General features: G+C 39.5%; 1 long non-coding RNA gene across 2 annotated transcripts in view; it reads left to right on the top strand.

Annotated features, from left to right (window-relative positions):
• LOC142362360 (uncharacterized) overlaps positions 1 to 14,889 on the top strand; it is a 151,478-nt gene that overhangs the window by 415 nt on the left and 136,174 nt on the right. For both annotated transcript variants that reach the window (XR_012764972.1, XR_012764973.1), the window contains exon 2: positions 7,561 to 7,653. This is a non-coding gene — a long non-coding RNA (uncharacterized LOC142362360). The remainder of the gene's footprint in view (positions 1 to 7,560; positions 7,654 to 14,889) is intronic.

Here is a 14,889-nt window from a genome sequence, read left to right as displayed (position 1 = left end):
CCCCCTGCTAATCCTGCTGTTTATTATTAGCTAGCTAAAACCCAACGTAGGTTTGGTAGTTTGGAGAGAATGAACCCTAGTGCAAATCCAGGTGTTTCCCTCCAGCTGTGTGCTTAAATCCGTGCTACGGTCCTGAGGCCGGGGCTTGCCGCAGGTGGCAACTTTCAAATGACAGAAATCAAAGTTGCGGGCAGCTGCTGAATGCTGTGGCCATAGATTGTTTATTTTGTGCAGGACAAGACGAAGGAGTTAGCTGTCCTGATTTAAATTGCAGTTTTGAATTTTCACATTTGACTAGCTAATGCCTCTTGCGGTATCGATTAGAGTTCTTCATTTCCTGTCCTACAGTTGTTTATTTTACAGCACTTAGTACTGCGTTAGTTCAGCATCTCTTCTCGTGGGAATCCCCTTGCAAAGTTCCCCTTCTGCCTCTGTCTCCGAAAATTATTCACTTCACCATAAGACCACATAGCTTTCACAAAACCTTTTATTCGCATGCAAAACGCTGTTGCAAAGAGCTAAGATCCAGCAACAGAAAAGGCAAGTCACAGTTGGCCTCCTCACCACACGAAACAAAGTTCTGATGATAGGGTATCATGCAGTGTACTTAAACACTAATGTAGCAGTAACAAAACACGTGCATTCCTTACAGCGTGTCAGTTGTGTCTTTCCTGTTACCTGTCACTTCAAACACAAGGCTGAGCAGAACCACTGCTGAACCTTAACTAACAGACAGATGCAAATCTCGTACCTCACCGCGGAGTAGACAGTACCATCTGTACGCCAGAGTGCTCTATAATTCTCGGCATTTTACTGACTTTGCTGCGAAATTCAATCAAAACAAACCAACCCCGTGACCCTTATTTTTATGCTGGGAGCCTTACAATAGCGAATAGCATAGCGAGCATTTCCTCTGTGGCAAATAACCTGAAGGTGGTTCTGAAGGAAAAACCCTCTTAATATAATGAGTGTTAACTGAAAACAAAATATGGCCATTTAAAGGGCACTGTAGCTAACTATTCCATTGCCAAACTTTCAGATGAAATTTTTCCAGAGTTTGTGCTTTCAGATCAATTGTCCAGAATTCCTTTGTCTTGCAGTGCAGAAATGTGGTTTTTTTGAGCAAAATTCTACAATACACTGAAAATGGAAAATTAATTTTAGGAAGAAATACTGACAATTATTATTTCATATTTGGTTAAATAAATTCTCCATTTAATTTGGGTCTGCAGCAAAAATTTCCGGTATCCATCTCACTGAATTTATTACAAATCTTCTGCTAAGCAAACAAAATACTACGTGCAGATGATGTAGCTCATCTGCTGCACCTTCTGTGTCATTGCACTATTATTGAAAATCATGTAATTGGGGCAGTACCTGCAGTGAACCTTAGAGTGATAAGCAGGAGCGACACCGGTGCTGGGCCTGAGTGGGAGGCGGAGGGGCTGGGGGCTTTGCCGGGCGGCCGGCGTGGTCCCCTGGGCCTTCCCCGAGGGTTGCCAAATGGAAATGACCTCACCCGCAGCCAATCGGGGGGCCCCAGGGGTACAGCTGGATGGAAGCCATACTCCACTTAAGTAACAAGACATGACATACCATGTGCTAATGCTAAATAATTTATCCCTCAGGCATATAGTGAATTGCAAAGCCAAGCTGAGGCCTGGTCAACAGTTTGTAGTTTAAATTAAAACTGGCTTTTCCATCTTAAAGGGAGGGGGTTGTCAGCTGTTGTGATCAAAATTGGAATGCAGAAATCTGGATCCTCTCCTCTCCTCTCCTCTCCTCTCCTCTCCTCTCCTCTCCTCTCCTCTCCTCTCCTCTCCTCTCCTCTCCTCTCCTCTCCTCTCCTCTCCTCTCCTCTCCTCTCCTCTCCTCTCCTCTCCTTTTTGGGGATGTACTCCACATATCTCTGTTAACATGCAGGAAAACCTTAGAGCAAGTTTGAAGTCACTGTGAATAGTGATGTCCAATATATCCTAAACTGAAGCTATTCCCAAGTTTGGTCATATATGTATTTGTGTTACAAACGTTATATGAGCGTCTCCATAGCAGAGTCATAAATATGTCTCATTAGGAATGCAGAGGCATTTGCTTCTACTTAGGCTGATGATCACGCCCAGTCAGCCTCTCATCTGGATGCTTTGAGCTAGCAGTACGCAGAGGCTGGATATGATGTCAACCACAGCATTTCGTTGCCTGCTGTTGGCCACTGGAACTCACAGCATAGCTTTTCCACTTCAGTGGTCCAGCTAAGCTTAACCAAACCTTTGACATACTTTTGTTAAAATACAGTACAGCTCTTTCTTAAGAGCTGGGTGCCACAACATGCTAAACAACACTGCCACTGAAACCACGAGAAGTTGAAAGTAGTCAGCACCTTCCATAATCAATCCTTATGCAGCACTTTACAAAAATGGTGGCTCAAATATTCTTTAATATTCCAGTGTACTATTGATCAAGAAATGAATAGTTAAAATAGACACCATATTGGTGGGAAGGAGATAGGAATTGCCTGTAAATTATTTTAAGATAGAAATTCAAAGGGCCTGTGGAATAAGTGAGAATATATTTGCCTAGTGTCTACGTGTTTGGCTAGTTAAAACCTGGAGAGCATGAAGTGGTACAGAGTTAAAAGGAGCATGTGGAAAAAAATACAAAACAAATTGGTAGTGTCTCGGAAAGGTCTTCAGGGAATTCAGCTTTATTGCTACAATAGTACACTTTCCAGTATGCAATTACTCGTTGTCATGGAAAAGGATTTTGAAGATCTCTCCCTTTTTGGATGCTGCAAAGCATGCTTAATTTAAGTAAGAGGTTGCACTTGATTTTTCCTTTCTATATTTGTTTACTTATCTAGGTTCTTGTATGATTGTCAGGCCACTAACCAAGTTCACCTTAGATAACAAAAAGAGAAAAAAAAAGCCACTGAAAAAAATGCAGCAGCAGCTAAAAAATTAGTATATTATTTATTTTTAAAGTTACGTAAGTTCATAGTGTGCATTCGGTGATAGGGAAAGCTCTGCTATTAATAATATTCAGCCTTGGCAAAAATGTATTTCAGTAATTGATCATTCTTTTTTTACTCAGACATTTGTAAAATGAGTAACAAAGCCTTTGCATCTAAGTCCAAGTAGGAACAGAATTTGGCAAATCTAATTCCTTCCTGGATTTTCGCAGCTCTACTTCCTTTAGGAAGTTTTTAGTCAATGGGAAACAAAGGCTTATTGAAAGGATTAAAGTTACAACTATTCTCTTTGTTTTAGAGCTTCAATCACGGTTTTCCTCTAGTAAACAACATTTGGAATTAATAAAACCTCTAAAAAAACAGGAACTTTGGGGAAGTACGTGCTTCTGATAAGCAGCAGGATTTCTTTTAACAGAACTCTATACAAAGGTGTAGTCTTTTTAAGCTAAGACAATGATAACAGTTGAGTTTCTTAATGCATTTTAAAAATGTTCCTTCTGATAAACACAAGACAACACGCTCTGCAGTCAGGGATGGGTAATACATTTAAATAGGATATATCTTGTCAACAGTTTATTGTGTCCCAAAATGATTTTAAATAGCTGCAGACAACTCACATTTCATATCATGCATAAACCTAGTAATCATGCCGTACACAATGAAATATCTATGCCCATTGGACATACAGCACTGCATATATTTATGAACTGTTGCCCATAAATTGTTTATTGTTTCCTTTATATGATGCTTGAAAAAGGCATTTGGATAGCAGTTATCTGGGCATGAATAAGAACACATGGAATATTTAATCTTTATAATTTATCTTTTACTGCTTTTATGTCATGAAATATCTTATGAATATTTTCATGTTTATGTCAGCTATATTTTTCTTACTTGCTTTATGTATTTACTCCCAAGGAATTATCACCTGTCAGAGGTAAACTGAGGGAAACATCCTAACTTTGTTGACTGCCCTCCCTGGAGGGCAGTGTGGTGCTGCGGGATGATTTGGACTGGCTGTTGCAGAAGACATTTCATGAACAGCTCAACTATTGTTCTCACCCAAGTGTCCTGTTCGTCTTCTGTGGTGGCTTATGTCCAGAGGGTGCTGAAAACAGCAATCTGGAGAATAAAGGAACTGCAGTTCTGGCTGGCCCCTTAAGCGCAAGCGCATTGTTGTTTCTTACATGCCATTTCCCATTTACAAAAAGGACCTTAAGCCATTGTCCTTCTGATGATGATTTTTACACTTTTATCTTACACATAGGCAGATTTTTTTCTTTCCGATTTTTTTGAGGAAATGTTCCTGTGAACTGAGAATATCTTTGCTAACCTCTAACCCAGAGTGAGCTTCTGGTGTAGTTACAAACCTTTCAAAACAGAAGGTTTTAATGGGAATCCTGACTCAGACTTTATTTCAGTAGCAGGAACAGTGCTCTGTTATCAGTAGAATGTGACTCAGGCACCAACAGTAAATCTGATCTTTGAGGTCATCCATTAAGAGTAAATGTTCTTTGTTGCTGTCTGAAACAAACAAGAAACAGAGAGAGTCATCTAAATGATTAGATGTGACACAGAGGATGTTAAATACTATTTTTCAGACATTTTCCTACAGCAATCATGAACTATTTTGTGAATAAAGTGTGTTATTGATTAAGGGTGCTACACCAGACATTCTGCAAGTGTACATTGAGTCAGACTCTGAAGATAGTCACATAGAAATTTGTAGGTTAGTGTAAATGGACAGAATCATTCCTAGAGGAAATAAGCGTTAGCATGAGAACAACAGCTGAACTAAAATCCCATAAGCCAGGAAAAACAGCTACACAATTACACTAACAGGTGGTTGGTTTCAAAACAAATTTCAAGGTCTGACAGCTCTGTGCACCTGCTTTGGGCTGATTTCTTTTAAGGACTTGGATTTGGCATGAACCATTGATAAAAAGCATAATTCTTTCTGTCTGAGAAAAGTCATCATTACCATATAGTGATGATAAACTACTAAAGCTTGCTAAAAGTAGTACTTAGCCAAAAAGTAATATGGGTCATTCTGCACACTCTGTCATTATAGCTCAAGCTTTTCTCTATGAAAGAGCTTCAGGCAGGCACTGTTAGGATCAAACCTCTCCTTCTGTAAACTGTGATAATTCCATCTCACTAGAGTGGTGTGATTTGAATTCGGTATAACTTCAGCCTTTGCCTTCACCGTTGTAAGAAAAATCAAATTTTATCTGAGATGGGATTTCGACAAAAATATTCAGCAAATTCTGTTAATTCTGTTATAAAGAAGGTACTCTTTCTTCTGAATTTCTTTTAATTGTCAACATTTAATTTAGGGAGGTTTCTTCCCTGCTTATATTTGTTCTCAGTTTGTAGGCCTTTTTCCTGAGTTTTGGACAAAAGAAGGATAGACATTTTCATTTTGGGGAAAAAACAAAAACATGGTTTTATCATTTAAATGTCTGTACCAGTGGTCCTTTATGGATGGCTCCCACTTGTCAGTAAGAAATAGTATAAATCTTAAATTCGATCAGAACAGATTGAGAAATGTAGCATTTTGGGCTGAAGTTACTTAGTTTCTACAGAACTGAAATTAAATTTTCAGAACGATCTACATACCTAGAAATTCAAGTTCCTCTAATTTTCAGGTAGTGGGATTACATTCAATGCCAAGTTTGTCACATCTCTGCAAGATCTGGGCCTTCATTATGAACACCTTGCTTTGCAAACCTAACATGTCCTGTTTTCATGTGGTGCCATCCTGAGTTCTAGCAATGTGTTTTGTTAGTTTTGTTTAGGGGGAGCAGGAAGAATATGATGTCAATTTTCAAGTGTGAGCAACTAGTGTGATGAAACAATATGCCTGCCCACAGCCTAGTACATTCTGGGGACACCAGTACGACCTGCACACTATGCAAACTGTGTCTGCTTTTCACTGCTGTACTTCCTCTTCCCTCTTGTCTGTTGTGCAAAACTTGTAGGCATTTATAATCTTTATGGTGTTCAGGATAGTGGGGAGTGCACACAGAACTGCTAGTTTAGGTCTTTACCCTGCTGTGGGGGTTTCCCCTCTACATTTTGCTGCTTTTTATGAGACATAAAATGATGAGTATATGGTTCACAGCTGGTACCAGAGAAACAGATAAACAGGGTGATTAGCCTGGCATATCCCATCTCTTTTTTACAAATGAAAATGCAAATCTACATGATAACAGGTTTTTGTTTCAACTGTGCTTCACTCAGAGTGACTAAATACATTACCTGACAGCAGGGTGGGTTTTTTTGCTGAAGATTCTGTTTCTCAGACCTTGATAGATTACTCCTTTTTTTGGATTATTGAGGACATTTCCGTTAATTTTCTTTGGCTGCTGTATGATTTAACTATGTGACTGTCAAGATCTGTCTGTTAGTTTTTCATGCTTTTGTAGTTACATTCCAGATTCCATGATCTGTAGACTTGAATCTGTCTAACTGGAAAACAAAATATAAAAGTTACACCTTGTGAAAGAGACCTAAAATGCACATCTTTCAATTTGCTGTATCAGTTTTCTAGGTTTGCAGTGGTTTTGCCTTTGTTCTAGTTATTCAGCTAATAAATACTAGGGTGCCCTTTTTTTTCCGTTCTCAATTTAAGACAGACACTAGCACAAAACCAAAACCTCAGTTGCCTTCCTTGAGGAGGAGGAGAAGTTAGCAAAGCTGAGCGTTAGGTTCAAGAACTGGGTGCAAGGTTTTATCATGTGAAGGATCAAGCTACAGAAAAAAATTAGATAAGATCATGTGGATGAAGAATTTGAGGATCTGCAAATTTTCTCTAATGAGTATCTAACTGCAAGCCAGGGACAACAGTCTTTTCTACCAGTGCGCTGAGACTGGCTGTGCACAGTCCTCTCTTAAAGGTTAGCTTCTATGGTAACTTGCATTTACACCAAACTAGGTTCAATGTGAAGCCACACCGTCAGACTGAACTGCTCATATAAATGCACCCCTGTCCGTTTCAAACAAAGTCTTCCAGGTTAGCAAAGCTTTGCCATTTAATCTAACCTGGCTGACCTTACCTGAAACACAATGCGAAATGCTCTCGTGAACAGGCAGCATAGATAAGGGTTAGCAATTTCCACTGAAGTGTAGCCTGATGAACAATTGAGAAAGGGCAGTAGCTTGTATGGTACAGCTGTTTGCAAGGCCATGTTTGTGTACGGTGTGAATCATTCTGAGAACATGTGTGTCTTGGGTTTTCTGCATTTGGAGAATAGCCCTATGCTTACTGCACTGCTGTGACTAACAGTTTCTTTATCCAGTATGAAGACTGCTTAGAGTTGTGTTGTATTCTAATATATCAGTAGATTTTGACCTGCTATGGAGGGACCTTTTGCCACTTTCTTAGAATGTGGCTCTAAGCTTTTCAGAAGGTCAGGACATGCTTTTCTCAGAGACCTAACTGTTGAAGAGTGGTCAGATTTTAAATTGAGAGATTTGACCCACTTTGGTGAGGAAGAAGAACAAATAGAACTGCAAGTGGGAAGGTCACCTTTAATAGCACATGAACTACTTCTTAACAAGCTTTACAATTTCTTTGTTTCTTCCTCTCCTAGTGCTGTAAACATGACTAGCCAAAGGAACACCTTAGAAAACAACTCAAGGAAGCTATGAAGGCTGTTGAGAAAGCGAAGAAGACAGCTGGACTGGTTAGTGTTAAACACAACTTTTTCTAATAGTTGTAATGGATGGATTTCTCCACATTTCTCAGTAGCTACACATCACATATTTTGAAATGGTAGAGTGAAGCAAGTGAGGGCATTCTCATACAGAAAACTCTGTTTTTAATGCATAATAATAGGCTGGGTTCTATTTGTTGTCTTCCTAAATCCCTGATGAATAGACAGCTGCATAATCCAAGGTTGAACAGAAGAGAAAGATTTTAATACATCCTTTTTTCACTTAGAGTTTAGCTACTGGGCCTTCTGCTAAGAGACCTTTTAATTCTTCTTGGTTTGGGCACAATTACTAGAGCAAGTACATTTGTCAATGAATTGAGAAATACATGGGGGTTTTACATAATGCCAAAATTCTGAACCTCATGCTTAGGAGGCTTTATTGTTTAAAGGGACTATTGAATTGCTAGTGGTTTGTGATATTTTATATTTGAAGAGTCAAGGAGATGGAATAATATTGACAAGGCATAGATTAAACCTCTTAGAATAAGAGCGTAGATACCAGATCTAGCTCTTCTTAGGTTGTGATGTCTAAAAAATGTGTTAGGAGGTACAGTTGATGAATGCAAGTGGTATATCTGTGTCTGTAATTTGAAGTAACCGTCCTGTATTTTCAGAGTACCTATTAGCAAGGTCACTGTAAGGTTGTGTAGCATCCATGATCCCTGTCCCTCCTTTCCTAATTGAGCATAAGTAGAAGGATGTTTTGCTCAAACAATATGCAGTGCCTTTGTTGTCCAGGGTGGTCTGCACAAGCGTTTGCACTATGTGCAGTGCATAGTGGGAGGACTTGATATTTCCTGGCTCCCTGATCGCTTTCGTTTCCCTTTCGTTCCTCCACTGGGCAGCCTGTGTTGGTCTCCACAATGTATTAAATCTTCCTTGCAGACGAACATGGTCATTTGGTACTTGTCAAAGAATGGCAGCAAGGGCAGGTGTTCCTCTGTCACTATGTTCTACCTCTTGCTGCAGTATTTAATCTCTTTCCCTCAGTTTTTGCTGCCTCCCATTTGAAGTCTAAGACACATCTCTGATGTAAATCAAAGGATGTTTTCTTTTCCTGTTATGTCTTCAAGAGCCCTGTTCTCCTTGCATACACTAACTCCCATTTGTAAATAGTAACTCTGCCTCCGTGGTTGGTTAGGTTATTGAACTACATTTCTCATTCTGCTCTTCATTTTTATTTTCAGAAAAACAACCTATGGCTCTTTACATTAGGAATCAAGGGAAGATTTTGCTGGAATATATTTTGCAAGCTGAAATGTTTCTGACAATAAAAACAAAATTCTCATCTCTGTTAAGGGCTTGGATACATTTAGAATACAGTGTTATCCAGAATAATTGATCTCAAATTGAAGGGAAATTTGAATTCTTAGGTGACATCAAGTGAAGTTGAAGTCACATGTATGCACAGCATGAACAAAAGGATGTGGTTCTTTATGAGAGACAGCAAAACTGAACAGGTAGGAAGAAGGAGAATGCAGATTTTGCAAAGGGAATACAAAAGAAAAAAACTTTTGTGTAATCGGTGTAGCAAACGAAAAATAATAACAGAGACATAAGCACAGAAAACAAGAAACATTAAAAAAATGTGGTTAGCTATACCCGCTGAGCTGATTGAGCTAGAATTGCCTTTGTGTTATCTACTGTCTTGTACTTTGAAACTGAAGTACACTAAACAACAAAAATGAGAAAAATGCCTAATAAACTAGTTTTGACTTTAAATGTTTGAGCTGTGAAATATCTTTGTTTCATGTATTTATTTGTTTGTGATGTTATCTACAAGTGGTGACTGATTTCTTCCTGTAAAATACCCATTCACTACAACTAAAGAGGGATGGGACGTTCAAACTTTGCCTTTGGAGTGAGAAAAAGTTGTACACCCAAAGAGAACAGATTATCTAAGTTGTGCTCTGTCTGTCCCAGCGCTTCTATGTGAAGCTCTCAGCCTTTGTAAGTCACAAATGTCATACACCTTTTTCAAGAGTAGGTTGAATAACATTTTAAATTATGGTCTAGGGATAAAAGTTAAAGCTGTAAACTGGGGTTGGCATAGAATAGCAGAGGAAAATAATCTCGTTTTAACTCGCTCTGTAGGTGGTACAGTGTTTTACAGAATCACCGAGCTATTATTTGCTAATTGTCCTTCATTTTCCTGTGCTGAGAACCTATTAGCGCCAGATATAAATTGTGTCTGCACTATGTTTCCGCAGCTAACTGGTGAGGAATTACATTTTTAGATTGTCTCATAGAGCTCCTCAGACACCTCTACAACTTTGGACAATAAAACCTTCTAAAACTTAAGGTTTTTGGAATCACCTGTGTCTTCTCAGATACAGTGTTGCTATTTTAAAGGCTTTTTGGTTGATTCAAACTGCAGGAAGCGTTTTCTGTGCGATATACTGCATCAAGCTCATGGATTTGTAATTAGTAGGGAAACCAAATTCACAAGGCTGTTCACCATTTGAAGTATCGCAGTTCAAGATTAACAGACAGTTCATACAGCAATAATACTTTGTCTTCACTACAGTTACAAAAAGTGATTTTTCCATGTTGTGCTTATTTGATTCAAGGGAAGCCATGGCCCCATCATGAACCCTGTAGCTTTCTTGTGTTCTTCTTTGTTTGTTACAAGCCACTTTATGCTTAGGTGGTTAGTTGTAGGTTTGCTTTGGAAGAGTGTTAGTTCTGGCTTATTGTCTCAAAAACAGTGGCCTTAAACTGAACCAGATATAGCCTGGAATAATTGAAATCCTCTTGCTTCCAGTAGCCTAGAGAACGCTCATAAAAATATGACCTGAGCTCTGAAGAGAGAAATGAAGAGATCTGATTACAAGTGAGAAGAAAAACTTTCTGTCCAGAGCAAGTGATTAAGCTTCATGTCTCCATTTCCAAAACCACTTCCAAACAAGATCAAAATTATGGCTAGGATTTGCTTCAGCTATTACAGTCAGGTTTTAGTTTGTGGTAATTTTCCATTGAATAGCAAAAAACTGTGTATAATATATTTATAAAATTATTCTTCTTTTTTCCTTCATTGTGATCTTTTCCTAGTCTCAGTTGGGTTTTCCCCCCTCTCTTTTCTCCTGTGTCCCTTTCTAGAAGTTCCTCTCATGGTTTTCTGAGTTTATTTCTCAGGAATGCTCTCAGGCAAAAGTTCTCAATGCTATGAAGTCAAATAGATTTTCTTTTTTAAAATTATTATTTAGTATTTTGTCTTCCCTTCGTAGTTTTTATATGTTTTAGCCAGCTTGGAGAGGTATTGCATTTAAGTACATGCATCAATAGTGAAGATCTGTGTGTGTGCAACTGAGAGCAGAATTGGCTTAAAGTCTGCTTCAAAAGGAAATTGAGTAGGATCCTGCAATCCCAACCTGTTTCCCTTTCCAACACCAATGAGCTGAATCAGAAGGGAACTAATGAATTCTGGTCGATTTCCTTCAGCGCACCAAAGCTCTTTAAACACATACTGAAGAAGGGAAATGAAGTAGGATTAGTCCATTTCCCTTTGAAACCAGCTGTGTGTTCACAGTGCAAGTACTGGAACATTATTTCACTTGCCACTTTCTGGCTGTGGGCCAAACTGTAGTATCAGAAGATCCAAAAATACGTAGATTGCCTCTGGACAGTGAGTAAGAAATTGGTATCCATATGGCGAATTGGCTTGTGTTGTTATTCTTCAGTTCTTTACCTGTCTGGAAAAGGATCACCAAATTATTTTTTTTCATTAGCTTTGCCATCGCCATAAGCAGTTCTGGGGCCTTATTTTGCCATTTAGATTGACTTCAAATGGGAGTGTGAATTTTTAAGGAAATGTGAAGATATTTTGTTGTTTCTTTAGTCCTATGAAGTTGTGTTTTTGAGGGAGAAAAGTCCCACGTTTCATCTTACATGGAGTGTGTTTGGGGAGGAAGGATGTTTGAGGAGTTCTATAGTACTGAAAGTTGTATATATGTGACTCATGCAAGTACAAACTATTGTTATGCCTGTATGTAGTACCTTTCTTTCCAGAAGGTCTCAAAACATTTTGTAAATAATGTGGTCATTGCCTAGCACGTGAAACTCTCAGGGACTGAAATATCCTTTTGCTCCAAAAAGATGAGACTGCACCACTCTATTTGTGTTTAGTGTTGCAGAATTGTGGCTACCACACAGTTGCACAGTTCTGATCCTTTGTGCAGGAGATAAGCAAAAGATACGGAAAAGACAGGCAGAATCTTGTCCACAGCGATATACACATGCAGTATATTGGAACGACAAAGCGGCTGCAGTCTGATGTGTACTGTGCCACAGGGAAGAACTGGAGCATTTGGGCTGGGACCTGTCTTCTACAGAGCTATTGGATCCCTGTGTCTCACAGAGTCTTTCTTGTAATGTATCCACAGACACTGGCCCTGGTCTTACCTGTTACAGGGCATCTGTGATTTCCATGTTTTTCTATGCTGCTGTGGTTTTTGCCTGTTTCATTACAGCACATTTCTGAAGGCACAAACTAAACTGACAAATGTGCTGCCCTGATGGCATAAACAAGGCTGAACCAGGCATTTACTGGTACGGCTGTGTCAGCTGGAGGTTATACGTTTTTCACAGTTTGTGTTGACGTTGCTGTGCTGGCAGAAATTTGTAGTGTAGTGCTGACTCTAGGGATCAGTGGATGAAGATTCTTGGCTGCCCTTAAAGTAGATGTGCACTAACCAAATTAGGGATTTGTAGATTAGGACTGGGACTTCAGATGTGGTCCAGACGTGAGAGGAGGATCGGAGGAATACCCAGAGCACCAGAGCAATATTAGACTCTGTCAGGCTGAACACAGTGCAGCTTCTCTCTGAGGTTCACGTTTGCTTGCAGGTTGAGCGAGCTGCTGAGTTGGTACCAGAACTGACAAAAAGCAACCTTCGTATTAAGAGCATGCTAACAATAAAATTAAGAAAGCTAGCAATAAATATAAGGAAACTTGCTTCTTATTCTGACTGCTGTATTTTACCTAATGATAATACTGTCTGTAATAAACAGTGAAGGATTGTAATTGTGATTGCAGAGCTGAGTTCAAACCACAAAATCTGAATCTGTATGGGCCTGCCTCCTGAGAAGATTAGGCAGTCCGAAATGAAATCCATGGATGAAGCAGTGATCTTTCTTCAGGCTGTGGAAAAACCAGAGATTTCTTAGTTTGCTGTTCTTTGTTCTCAGGAAAGCACAGTGAAAGGAGGGAAAGTGAAAAAGGCTATGCTTGCATTGCTGAAGAGGCCTTTAAAAAAAACCCAAAAAGGCGATAAAAATCCAGGTAGGAAAAGATGAATGCATTTGAGAATTTGCATGCAGAACTGCCCTTATGGGAGAGCTACAGGAAAGCTTACCAGATCTCCATAAGTGCTATTAACTCAGCCAAAAGCTAACAGAAAATTGTAGTATTCTGCAAAGCCCAGTGAACAGTCCCAAACGCAGGCATGCAAATTAGACATGCATGACTTCTGGGGGCCCTGAGATGGAAGGGGATGCACCCGATCAGGAGAGCGGGGAAAAAACAAACAACAAAAAAAGTGCAGATAATTCAGTACTCCCTAACTCTCTACTCTGGAGATGTTCCCTTTTGTATCTAACACAACAGAGGTAGAAATTAGGCCACAGCATCACTGGAGCAGACGGGCAGGCTCTGTCTGTGCAGCAGCAGCATGTGCTTCTTTTCAGGGAGTTGCCTGGCAACGGAATGCTGTCCGTCTGAGGAACTGCAGGAGCCCATTGAAACCCACCGACGGGCAGAGGCGAGGAGAGAAAAGAGGAAAGAAAGGAGGAGGGGGGAGAGTGAGCTCACCAGTTTAGAAATTTCTGGCAGCAAAGCCAGGACACTGAGAATGAAAGAGGGACAATAAACTAGGAAAGGGGAGGGAAAACAAACTAGGAAAGGGGAGAAAAACTCTTTCTATTCAAGAGTAAATCTCGTCAGAGCTGTCTAATTTTATTTCGTACGTGTTAGAGAGGGATCTAATCTCACTGATTTTATAGAACATGTGGGGATGGTCACACCCAAAGAATATAGCACTTCTAGTGTGTAGAATATGTGTGCTTCTGAAGAGCAAAAAGTGCCTGTGGAAAGCGGAAGGCACATAACAGAGCCTCACTGCAGGTAATGAGAGGCATCCTCTGACGCAGCTACTTCCCTTGCATCGCACTCCAGGTGACTGGGCTTTCGGACCAGTGAACTCAGCTGCTGTTAGCCCAGCGGGACAGGACATGTGAGCTCCTGTAACGACGTCATTGAATGCTGTGCTGGGGACTGAATCTGTTATAGTGACCAACAATTAGATCGCAGCGTTGTGCCAAATGACTAATTTCTGTTAGTGTGGGAATTAGTTAAATATCACTTCATCTGGGATTTTGAAGTACCTAAGGGAGTCAAGTGTTTCAGTCTCACCGGATTTCAATTGCATATCTCCCAGGGAAAATTAATGAGCTGAGTCCTAAGAAGCCTTGCTGTTTCCAAAGGAGCTTAAATTTATTGTTTGTTGTCCAAGCCTCTTTTTCCCCTCATTTATACATATGAAGTATTCATTTTTACATGCAGAAACATTTATCAGAAGTTTCAGTTATTAACAGTTTGGAAATTTGGAGTCCCTGCTCTTATGGAACAAGCTTTCAAATTATTCCAAATAAATACTATTGTCAGAGTTGTGAAGTGAAGAGTTGTGAAGCAAATAGTTGTGAAGACAGACATCTTGACCACTTGAAGAGTTAGCAGCGAGCTTAAATAAATGGTTAATTCTCTCAGAAGTCAACATTCAGGAAATGAGCACTGAAACAGCCTTCACTGGAGGCTACTGCAGTATGCTTTCTTGGTGAAAACTTAAGCCCTGGAGAAAACACTGGAACTAGTTAAATAGCCAAATAGGAAATGCTGTATTAAATCAGACCAATATTCCGTCTGATATGAAGTCAATTTTTGACAGTTACCAGAAGCACAGGAAAGTATATTGTGAATAATTTTGAAAAGGATTGCTTGTAAAAGGAATCTCTTTCAAACTGTAATTTATTCATGGTAGGATTATTTTTTTTAAATGTAGAGGTTAAAGAAAATAAATGTCAATATGATTGGTCATTGTAAGAACTCTAGAAGAGCTGTAAGACCCTACAGACGAATGCATCTATTACAAGTTTGAATTATTTTTCTAAGGTGAAGAATTTCTATGATGCGTGCTGCCAGGAGCTCTGTTC

This window comes from Opisthocomus hoazin, chromosome 9 (assembly GCF_030867145.1).
Source record: "Opisthocomus hoazin isolate bOpiHoa1 chromosome 9, bOpiHoa1.hap1, whole genome shotgun sequence".
NCBI lineage: Eukaryota > Metazoa > Chordata > Aves > Opisthocomiformes > Opisthocomidae > Opisthocomus > Opisthocomus hoazin.
Note: the sequence above shows the minus strand (reverse complement) of the source record. Positions and strands in the feature narration are given on the sequence as shown.